Here is a 12,166-nt window from a genome sequence, read left to right on the forward strand (position 1 = left end):
AGATGATAGAGAGAGAGGGGAGGGAGGTAGATGATAGAGGGGGGGGGTGATAGGTAGGTAGTTAGGTAGATGATAGGTAGGTAAGTAGGTAGAATGATGATAGGTAGGTAGGTAGGTAGGTAGGTAGGTAGGTAGGTAGGTAGATGATAGATAGGTAGAGAGGTAGGCAGGTAGGTTATAAGGTTTATTGTATTTATATGCTGCCCTATTCCCAGAGGGACTCAGGGTGGCTAACAAACCCAAGGGGGAGGGGATAGGTAGGTGGGTAGATCATATAGAGAGAGGGGTGATAGGTAGGTAAGTAGGTAGATAGATGATAGGTAGGTAGGTAGGTAGGTAGGTAGGTAAGTAGGTGATAGATAGGTAGAGAGGTAGGTAGGTGAAAGGTAGGTGGGTAGATGATATAGAGAGAGGGGTGATAGGTAGGTAGGTAGATGATAGGTAGGTAAGTAGGTAGATGATGGATGGGTGGATGGATGGATGGATGGATGGATGGATAGATAGATAGATAGATAGATGAGAAAGAGGCAATGGATGGATGGATGGATGGATGGATGTGGTAGGTAGGTAGGTAGATTATAGATAGGTAGAGAGAGAGGAAGGTAGGTAGGTAGATAGATGATTGATAGGTAGGTAGATGAATCATAGATAGATTGTAGATGGATGGATGGATGGATGGATGGATGGATGGATGGATGGATGGATGGATGGATGGATAGATAGATAGATAGATAGATAGATAGATAGATAGATAGATAGATAGATAGATAGATGAGAGAAAGAAGTGATGGATGGATGGATGGATGGATGGATGGATGGATGTGGTAGGTAGTAGATTATAAATAGGTATAGAGAGAGAGGTAGGTAGATGATAGGTAAGTAAGATGATAGATAAATAGATTGTAGATAGATAGATAGATAGATAGATAGATAGATAGATAGATAGATAGATAGATAGATAGATAGATAGATAGATAGATGTGTATAAGAGAGAGAGAGAATGAGAGCATATATAAGCCACCTTTTTTTGGTGGGGAGGGTGGAACCCCTTATATGAATGAATTAAAAGGGAAAAAAGGTTTTTTTTTATAGTGTTTCTGTCGTTGACTCAAAAGGCTTGGAAATGTTAGTTTGCAAAATTGGGCCAGTTTCCAAAGGAAAAACAAAGTTTTGATTGTTCTCCCTTTTTGGTGTGTGTGTGTGTGTTTGTGTGTGTCAGGGTCGCCAGATAGAATCCCGAATATTTTGCAAATATATCTTTAGAGCTGGCCTTCGATGTACACTAGTATAAAATGTTCTTTAAAAGAAAACAATAAAACCTTTAAAAGAAAAACCCAAGAGGGCCTAGTGCTTTTAAAAGTATAATGGGCCGATTATCCCTCTCCAGCATGACTAGTTCCAAGGGATTATGGGTGCTGTAGTCTGTGATATCTAGAGGGCAGTGAATTTAAAGAGGATAGAACCGGCCAGGATGGCGAACCTATGCCACACATGCCAGAGGTGGCATGCAATGCCCTCTCTGAGGGCACGCGAGCCGTTGCCACAGTTCAGCTCCGATGCGCATATGTGCGCATCTCTGCTGCGCATGTGAAAGGGTGGCGTCACATATGCATCCATGGGGGGCTGGGCATGCGTGGGGTCGCACCCACACATGCACAAGCCACCTGTGCAGGGATTGCACATGGTTGCGTGGAGGCAGGGCGCATGCGTGGGGGGCGCATTACATTTTTGGGGTTCAGGCAAGCGCTTTGGGCAATCGGTCCAGAAAAGGTTAGTCATCACTAGGATAGAGAATAGAGAGGTGGCTGTGGCCATTTTTGGATTTATATAGGAAGAGATCATACTGCATTGTCTAAGGTGAGCTTGGTGGTGTTTTCTTGCCGACATTTCATTTACCTGCCTGTTGTGACTCAGCAGCAGTCTTCTGTGAGTCTTTTCAGGATGCAAGATTAACTATGCAGCTGGGGCTCGTTAGGGGCATCTTCTGGGGATAAAAGGACGGATGGTGCCACGCCCTGGTTGCAGGAGTCAACGTTCCTTTCTTTGTTCTACATTCATTGATCCTCAGTCGTGGTTTCTTTGATGGACACTTGGAGAAGTGATTTGCTTTCTGTAACCCTGATTCGAAGAGACACTTGGAGAAGTGCATTGTTTTGTAAGAGTTTTGTTTTGCATTCTGTTATCTGGTCAGAGACTTGATTGATGTTTATTTTTGGGCTCGCAGCCAGTCTGAGCCGAAAACTGATAAAGAGAGTTCCTTTTAAGTTTGTTTGCCTGTCTGTTAACGAGCGGAGAAGGGGGGACAGAACACCTGCCTAGGTAACATTTTCACAGCTAGACAATGCCCCCACTGTTGTGGCCCGCCAGCAGCCAGCAGAGCTGGTGGCAGACTCAAATAGTGAGGAGGTTGGGGAGGAACCTGGGCCAGTCCTGGAGTCTGGGGAAGGCTCTGAGGAGGGCTCCGAGTTGGAGGCAGAGAGGGGGCCAGGGCCGTCCGACAGTTATCAGCTGCCTTCGGAGTCGGAGATCGGTGGGGCAGAAGAACAGCTGGAGCCTGTTCCCGGTGTGTGCCCATGCGCAGAGTTGCCAGACGAAGGGAACAGCTAAAGAACAGGGGTCGACTTGGGAATAAGACCACAGACGGATGGTGAATGGCCCCTCCCATAAATAAATAAAAAGAGGAGCGAAAGGGGAAGGGAGTTTGCAGGAAATAATAAGTTCAATTCATTAGGGGGAAAATCCGTCCCCGAGTTCTTGCCAAGGAATCGCTGCTACAGCGTGGAGTTTGGAAGATATCGGGCCTGGCAGCTCTCCAAGCCTGATAAAGGTAGTTGTGAAATCTCTTGAAAGACTGTCGGTCGGGACTTTGCTGGAGAGGAATTCCCTTTAACCTAAATAAAAGGGGTTTTATCAGGACGAGGAGTCAGCTTCATGATCTTTGGGAGGCCTCGGTCAGAACCCCCACGTTTCTAGTCCTCATGTTTTGTAAGAAAGAACTTGGAATGTTACTATAATGCTGTTTGCTTCCTTAGTTTTTCCCCACGCTTGCAGAGAGGGAAGGTCCCAGTCTCGCTACAGCTCGCCCCCCCCTTCCACCCCGCTTCCTGGCCTCCCACCACCCCAAAGCTTGGTCACAGCACAACAATCCTGCGAGGTTGGCCTGCCAACACTTCGAGCCAGAGATGGAATTGTCCCAAAGGATCCAGGCGGCTGCCAGGAAAGAGAACATACCCCCAACTTTAAGTAGCTGTGGGGTCACAAAAGGTAAGCCCTGGATAATTTGGGGTGGGGGGTAGGAAAAATGATTGGGAAATATAATTTATATTTGGCCTTCAAAAGCTTTTGAACATTTTCTATCTTGTTCTTGACAAATGTCTTTTCCAATCCGCCTTTCTTTTCTTGCTGAGGCACAACCTATGGGAATCTGAGGCAAACTGCCTTTGAACATGGAGGCTCCATCAGAAATGCGGTGCCAGCCAGGATAAACGGGTTGCCTATCTTGGGCCCTTAGGAAGGACTCGAGCGGTGGATAAAAATGCCAAATCCTTGTCTCCAAAAACAGTTTATTTCGGTGCTGCGATACAGGCAGTCCTCGACTTACAACGGCTCACTTAGCGACCATTCGAAGTGACCACGGCACTGAAAAAAGTGACGGAAGACCCTTTGGCACACACACACACGACCGTCGTAGCCTGCCCAAAGTTACCTGAGCAAAATTGAGATGCTTGGCAACTGACTCACATTTATGACGAATGTGGTGTCCCAGAGTCACATGTTCCCTTTTTGGAATGCTTGTCAACTGACTCGTACTTATGACGGTTGCAGGGTCCCAGGGTCACGCGATTCCCTTTTTGCGACCGCCTGACAAGCAAAGTCCATGGGCCCGCCAGATCCACTTAACAACCATGTTACTAACTTAACAACCACAGTGATTCACTTAATGACTTCGGAGGGAAAGGTCATAAAGTGAGGCAAAACCTGCTTAACGGCTGTCTCCCTGGGCACCTGAAATTTCAGGCTCTGTTGTGGTCGTAAGTCAAGGATTACCTGTAGACTTGACTGTTGAGGGGGTCACGTCCTATTCATAGAGAGTCTTAACTCTTGGGGGAAGAAGAGACAATGGCGCCCTTCCAGTGGTGAGATCCTGCCAGTTTAACAACCGGTTTGGTGATTGCGTGCTTCATGCGCTTCAGCAGTTTTAACAAAACTTACCGTATTTTTCAGAGTATAAGATGCACCTTTTTCCCCACAAAAAGAGGGAGAAAATCTGGGCGCATCTTATACACAAAATACAGCATTTTTGGCCTCCCGAAACCTCGCCCCCTGCAAAAAACAGGGCATGCATAGGCTTTGGGAGGCTTATAGAGTGCTCTTTGGGGCTGGGGAGGGCCGTTTTTTGCTCATTTTTGCCCCCACGGTCCCCAAGGACGCTCTATAAGCCTCCCAGAGCCTATGCATGCCCTGTTTTTTGCAAAAAAAGGGTCTTTTTTGCTCGGTTTTGGGGGGGGCAGCCCCTTTGCAGGCTTCTCAAACTCTCTGCATGCCCCATTTTGTACCAAAAAATGAGGCATGCGAAGGGTTTGGGAGGCCTGCAGAGTACAAGGACTATTTTTTAAATCTACCTGTTCAAAATCTTGGTGCGTCTTATACTCCGAAAAATCTGGCACCTTCCACGTTAACTTCTGGGGAGTAACACAGCTGCTGCGCGAATCAGCTGAGAGGATATAGGTAAGAAAAGCGCAGGTGGGCGGGCAAACCTGATCGTCAAAGCGAACCGGTTCGCTCCCCAGCTGATCGTCAGAGCTACCGGTTCGCCCGAACCAATCCGAACCGGCTGAATCCCACCCCTGGGTCCTTCTCCTTGACTCAGCCTTTCTGTTTTTCACCTCTCCAGAGCAAAGAAAAATCCAGAAGAACATCAACGTTCATCATCTACTCTCCTCAGGAAGCCATCTTGGAGAGATCTGGACTCAGACAGGTTCCAGCATCCGTGGCTCAAATCATCTTGGAGAAAACGTTGAAAGAGGTTTACGAGTCCCGTCGGGAAGGAGACAGACTGGTGGCCTGTTTCAAACCAATCTCTTTTGCCCTCTTGGGACTCTTGCCAAAACTACTTTGGTCCAGCAGCAAACCAACCTCAAGTCCAACCTACAGAGAAGAAGATGGGCAGGTGGGACGTTAAAAAGGACCCCTCTGAAGGGCTTCCCAGAGAGACCTCGCAACGTTCCCAGGAATTCATCCAGAATGAAAAATAGAGAACAATATTTGCCGAAAGAACCACAGGAGCATTTCACTGGGCCAAGGAGAAGCTATGAGGATCTCGAGGCCTGGAGAAAGTCCTCCTCGCCCAGCCAGTTTTCACTGGGTCCATCTCTTCATTCCTCACCCCACCATTGTCCTCTTCCGATGACCATCAGGGGGATCAGTGACTCCACACCTCCAGGACCGGCCCTTACTTTGGACAGTCTGGTTGATGGTCATTCTTCTCCTGAGGGACCTCAAACTCCCATAAGGTCTTCTCAAAGCTGTGCTGATCGGTGCTGGCCCCTCCATGGACTTAAGAAGGAAAGGTCTCCCTTCTCTTATGAATCCCGGTCACCTTCTTGGGTTCCTCAACCAGCACGCGAGCCACAGATCTCAACCTTGGCTGTGCGAAAAGTCCAGTCTTCGGTGGAAGGCAGTTCCCCTGGACAAGTGAGAAGTAAATGGCGAGCCATGCTTAGTTCCACCTTGTTGACATGCCAGGAAGATAACTACAGTTGTCTGAGGAGCAGTTCAGGAACACCACCAACTACAAACAAAAAGGATGAGTTGAAGGACCAGGGCTACCTGAGGACAATTGACCGAGAAGAACGTTGTTCTGGAACCTTCTGTGGCTCTGAGTTGTATCTCAAGAACTTTCCGCCGGACGTCTTCTCCCTCAAGAGTTTGGAGAGCTCCCTCAAGACGTCATCTGAAGAGCCTTCTCTGAGGAGAAGGTTGTCCATGGATGACACTCACGAAGAGATGCCACCAACTCTTGATCCTTCTGGAGTCCCAGAGGTCCCGTTAGGTCACACCTTGGAGAAGAACGCTGGAGATTTTGCCTCTCCTGAAGTTGGAGATAAGCATGGAGAAGCTGGTGGAGACCCCATCACCACCTCCAGTGTTGATGAGGCCAGCCTGTCGACAGCCCTTCAGAAGGTCGGTCTCTTTGAGGAAACCATCTGGAGGAGTCCCAGAAAAGGTTTCCAGCCCACCAACACCCGTGTCTGGCCACGGTACCTTCAGAAAGATGGGGGTCCCCTCCGAGGATATTTTGTCCCGCTGGAAATTAAGAAATTGGGTGATGCTTTCAAAAGATGGCGTTCCCACTGGGAGAAAAGGCAGCAGATTCATCTGCTGGCGTTTCGAATCCAGACCAGGCTGATCAGGCGGTGAGTAGCTATCCTCACAATACAGGTAATCCCCGACTTACAACAGTTCATTTAGCGACCGTTTGAAATCACAACAGAATTGAAAAAAGTGACTTATGGGCCGTTCTAGCGAACCGATACTAACCGGCTGAATCCCACCACTGCTTATGGCTGTGTTTCACACCTACGACCATTGCACCATTCCCATGGTCACGGGACAAAAATTCAGATGCTTGGCAGCTGACTCGTATTTATGACGGTTGCGGTGTCCCGGGGTGGTGGTGGTGTCGTGCGATTCCCCTTTGGCAACCTTCTAAAAAGTAACGCCAATGGGGAAGAGGGATTCACTTAACAACCGTGGGACTCACTTGATAGCTGAAGTGATTCATTTAACTGTGGCAAGAGAGGTCGTGAAATGGAGCGAAATTCGCTTAACGAATGCCTCCCTTAGCAACGGAAATGTTGGGTAAGGTGAGGACTACCTGTATTTGATGGCGTTTCTCCTCTTTGACTAAACCTGGTTATTATCAGTTCTCGCGTTCTCACTTCTGCTGCTGGTCATTTTAAGCATGGTTGGTTGGCATGTGTGCCATCGGTTCACCATCACAGGGATAGGGTCTCCTGCTGGAGCAGGAGGCTGGATTAGAAGACCTCCAAGGTCCCTTCCGTCTCTTTTCTGATCACGAATCAATTAGGGCATCGTTCGCAAACCTGACAGACTGATCCTTCTGCTGTGTTTGGTTTTTCAAGGTGCTTCGAAGCCTGGCAGAGTTTGGCCCAACGGAAACGGCACAGCCAGGCGGCCATGGAGCACCTGTGGGCCCAATCCTTGAGGGCCTCTTTCCGGCAGTGGGGCCTAATGGCGCAAGCCAGGAGAAACGCCAAGATGGCAGTGATTGAGCTGCTGGGGGCCAAGCATCCGACCTCCTGCGGTACGTAAAGCAATGAGAGTCGTAGTCACAGCTTGGTGCTCCTTTTGGGGGGACCCTTTGCCCTTTTCTTGGGGTGACCCACGGACAAAGCTCTTTGTCTCCAAATGTTCCAGGGCCCTGGAGGGACCCCAGCAGAAGAAATTGGCCCCCAAAGTACATCGAAAATACTCTGGACTCTCTTCTCTGCCTGAGGGCGTTGCAGAACGCATTTCTAACTTGGGAGGCAAGATGCCAGGAAGCGCAGCGGGCTGGGTAAGTGGCTGGCTTCCAGCTTTTCCCAACCTACACTCTTGCCCAAAAGGCAGGTTTCTAGTCCTCATGGAGGCTCGATGTCTCTTTTCGTTCCCGCAGGTCTTTCCATCGCGGTTTGACCCTGCGACAGCTGCGGGAGGTTCTCGGACGATGGCGCCAGAGAACCCGTGGTCTGAATCCTCTCAGGCTCACTGAGGGCTGTCTCCTTGCGTTGCCGGATTGGCAAGAACCTTCCTCCTCCCCTGCCTTGCCCTGCGCCAGTCAGGTTTGTGTTGCGCGTTGCGTCGCTGGCAAATTGCAGCGTCCCCTTAGGCCTAACAATCTACCCTCAGGCCTACATTCTGTAAACAAAAGAACATTATATTTTTTTCAAGTGGATGCACAATTTCGATTAGCTTTATAAGGTTGTCCAGGATTAAGGATGTGTTCTTTCTTTGTTGGGGGCAGGCAGTCCAACCAGTAGAGCCCAGCCTCATCGGCCTGACTTCATTGGGGACTGTTGAAGAATCCAGCAGCCTTCCTGCTCCCACCTCTCGCTGTCCGAACTGCAGTTTTGACCGCGAAAATCCGACCTGTGTCACTAACCGGGCGTCTCCTCTTCCGCTTAATTGGCAGGCAGCGTAAGTCCTCCCTTTTGCAACCTTGTTGTTTTCCATTGTGGAAAGTAAACACCCCAACCCCTCTTAGAATTATGGAATATTTTAGGTACTATTGAAAAGGCAGAATATTCTCTTTTCCCTAAAGGAGAAAACATCTTTCGAAAGACAAAAACTCAGAGCCTCAGCTCTCTGCCCCAAGTAGAAACTAAGGGGCCAACGTTTAGAAATGCAGATTTGATAATCCCTTCAAGACAGCGTTAAAGCCCCAAGGAAGTTTTTAGATTAACTACATTGGTTAAACAACATCAGTGGTGGGTTCCGGATTCTGTTCCAACTGGTATGGTTGGAACAGCCCCGGAGTCACCCAAATGCACGTGCACGACACGTGCATGTGTTTAGCGTCAAATGACTCTTCTGCAAGCCTCCGCAATGCTCCAGCTGCTCTGCAGAGCGTTGTGTATGCGCTGTATGCACCATGCGCGTGCATGGAAGCGCCAAAAGCTTAAAACACAGGTAAGGGCGGTGTAGAGCTTTTAACTTTATCCTGGTTTTCTTCCCTTGTAAATTTTAATATAATCTTATTCAATTCAGTAAAAAAAAAAATCCTAATTTTATGGGGATTGTTTGAAATAAGTATAATAGTCTCGGTAGTACATTCATTTTTATCGCTGCTATTTTCCCTAATAATGATAGTTGTAGTTTCCCCCATAATTTTAGATCTTTTTTTATTTCTTGCACTAATTTTGTATAATTATTTTCTTTTATAGTTGAGCACTTTGCAGTTGGCCATATTCCAAGATATTTAACTTTCTTTGTCACTTGCAGTCCTATTATTCTTTCTAATTCTTTATTTTGTTCTTCCTTCAAATTTTTAGTTATCATTTTAGTCTTTTCTCTATGAATCTTTAACCCTGCTACATCTCCATATTTTCCTAATTCTCGCCAGTGGGCAAGTAAAGTTAAGGGAATCACTGCCGTTGTTAAGTGAGTAACCCGGTCATTAAGCGAACCTGACTTCCCCATCCCCCAATTTTGAACAGGTGACCATGCTGCTTGTAAGTGTGAAAAACGACCAGAAGTTCCTTTTTGCAGTGCTGTAGTAACTTAGAACAGTCATTAAATGAACGGTCGTAAGGTCGAGAACTATCCATACAGGAAATTTGGGGAAAACTTCCTTTAAAAAGAAGGACTGTGGCTGCTTGGGGGACCCAAAGATTCCCCCGAAGAAAATCCAGTTAAGTTTGGCTGTCCATGTTGGCTCATGAGAGCTGGAAACTTGAAGGGCAACAAAGGGAAATGTAACAGATTAAGGGATTTCCTTGGATGGCTGTGAGCACCATCACCAAAATTAGGTCCAGGTGCCTGCAGGTGCCTCAGGTATGCCTCCTCCCATCCCCTTGCCCAATTCACAAAACCAAACTTCCTTTTCTCCATGTATTTAAACCCTGGCTCAAGGAGTTATGGCCCACCTTGTGTGGCTAACTCCTCTGCCCTTTGACCCTTCACCCTTTCCAGGAGCAAATATGGACGGCTGTGGAAACACAGCGTCCAGCTGCATCGCTTCCAGGGCGTGCAGGACGCGCGCCAGCTGGCCAAGGCCTGGCTGCTTTGGAAAGACGCCTGCAGGACCGAGCTGGCGATCCAAACGCTGGTGAGTAAATTGCACACTTCCCGGGGACAGCCGTGTCTTTTATATCAGCCGGCAGGAATCAGGGCTTTTAAAAGTGCCGTTAAGTTTCTAGTCCATATTAAGCAACGGGGAAGGGACACGCCCTATCGGCAGCACAATGGGAAGGAGGCAGTGGTGGGTTGCTAATTTGTTTGCTATCGGTTCACTCTTGCGTGTGCGTGCTCACGAGCGCCCACAACACTTCTGTGCATGCGCAGAAGCGTCTGGGTGGGTGGGCAAACCAAGCCGAACCGGCAGCAAACCCACCTCTGGAAGGAGAGTTAAGGTAGCATTGTGCAATTGGAACATCACAAAGAGAGCAAATCCTCCCAGCCACGTTTCCTGGGTTTGCAGGCAGGCTGGAGGATTCTGGGAGTTGAAGTCCACTTCATCTTAAAAGTTGTTAAAAGGGAAGATTCAGAGGGACAGACCCAATAGGACGATGCTTTGGGGGATGATTTTAACCAGGGTTGGGGGGTTTCTTCATCAGTGCCATGCCTCTTCCCGCAGAGATGGTGGAGAGGAGCTCGGTGGGTCTGGGAAATGTGGAGACGCCGCTGGTTGCAACTCCGAGTGGCCCAGCGTTTCCACGAAGCTGAAGAGGCGCAGTTGCTCAAAACAGTAAGAAAGATGCATTTTAGGGGGAGGGGAGTTAATTAGCACCCCCTGGCCCTCCCTTTGTACTGCTACCCTGGCCCATCTGGGCCTGGCTAGTCTAATGGAGAGAAGGACCAGGGGAGACAAGTTAGCAGCATTCCAATATTTGAGGGGCTGCCCCAGAGAGGAGGGGGTCAAGCTATTCTCCAAAGCACCGGAAGGCCAGAGAAGGAATAATAACGGATGGAAACTGAACAAGGACAGATTCAACCTGGAAATAAGGAGGAATTTTCTGACGGGGAGAACAATCCACCCATGGAACAGAAGTTTCCTTCGGAGGTTGTGGGAGCTTCATCCCTGGAAGCTTTCAAGAAGAGACTGGACTGCCATCTGTCGGAAATGGTGTAGGGTTTCCTGCTTGGATGGGGGGTTGGACTAGATGAGCCACAAATTCCCTTCCAACTCCATTAATCTAAACTAAAAACCTCCATCTAAAAACAAGTCCAGCCGAGCCTCTGATGCTAAAGACACAGAGTGATCGGCTTCTCCCCAAGGGAGAACTTGGGGGTGGGGGCTGCCAGCTGTGGCCTCCACAAATTAAGCATCCCAGGTGTACTGAAGAAAGAGACTGCATCTGTTTTGGAAAAGACAGTACCACCCCCCCCACCACCACCCCCGTTTGATGGAAAAGGACATTTCTTCCAACAGCACCTAAATGCCAGACAAGGAATAATAGATGGAAACTGAATTAGGAGAGATTCCACCTAGAACTAAGTAGAAATTTTCTGACAGTGAGAACAATCAACCCATGGATCAGAAGTTGCCTTCGGAAGTTGTGGGAGCTTCATCCCTGGAAGCTTTCAAGAAGAGACTGGACTGCCCATCTGTCAGGAATGTTGTAGGGTCTCCTGCTTGGGCAGGAGGGGGTTAGACTAGATGACCTCCAAGGTCCCTTCCAACTCTGTTAATCTGTTAAATCTGGGCTAAATCTTTCAAGAAGAGACTGGACTCTCTTCTTGAGAGTCAGGAATGGTGTAGGATCTCCTGCTCCGGGCGTGATGGTGGGGTGTTGGGATTAGATCAGGGGTGTCAAACTCAAGGCCCCCAGGACAAATCTGGTCCACGATATAGTCGGATCCAGCCAGTAGATCCGTCCTGGTCTACGCAATGCGAAGAGGAAAGATCAGGCCAGCGTGGCTTTGGGCCCAGGCTTCCTAATGCGAAGAGGAAACATGCCAGCAGTTTGGGGAGTGGCGTCAAAAGCTGGTGACGCCCATCCAGTTGGCCACACTCACCCAGTGCCCCCCTTCCCTCCTCCTCCCCCCCCCAGGCAAGATCAACCACAGCCCTGATGCAGCCCTCAATGAAATGGACTAGATGATCTACAAGGTGTCCCCCTCCACCTTGTTCATCTGAATCTCTTTGCAGGCTTTCGGGAAGTGGCGTCGGCTGGCGGCCGTCTCTCGTGGCCAGACCAAATAAAACATCTGGCTTGGGGGGGTCCCTTTTGTAACCAGCTGCAGGATGGACGGACATGCAGCCACTCAGAAAACTGGACTAAAACCAGAAGCATCCTTATTAGGACTATTAGATTTTTAAAAAATGGATAAACAACTTCAATACATAACCATACAGATACTCACTGCAGCCTGGATTGCTTTCGCACAAAACTGGGGTGGGGGGGTGGGAAATCAATACACCCGCAGATGAAACAATAATTAG

The 12,166-nt window shown here is 48.6% G+C and overlaps 1 non-coding gene across 1 annotated transcript; it reads left to right on the forward strand.

Moving 5' to 3' along the window:
- Window positions 1-8,969: 8,969 nt before the first annotated feature.
- Window positions 8,970-12,122, forward strand: CUNH1orf167 (chromosome unknown C1orf167 homolog). Its single transcript, XR_015695143.1, has 3 exons — window positions 8,970-9,829; window positions 10,358-10,468; window positions 11,873-12,122. It is a non-coding gene; the product is annotated as a chromosome unknown C1orf167 homolog (transcript).
- Window positions 12,123-12,166: the final 44 nt, after the last annotated feature.

Source organism: Thamnophis sirtalis, unplaced genomic scaffold (genome assembly GCF_051295495.1).
Source record: "Thamnophis sirtalis isolate CommonGarterSnake01/CBP01778 unplaced genomic scaffold, rThaSir2_p1.2 scaffold_15, whole genome shotgun sequence".
In the NCBI taxonomy this organism is placed as follows: Eukaryota; Metazoa; Chordata; class Lepidosauria; order Squamata; family Natricidae; genus Thamnophis; species Thamnophis sirtalis.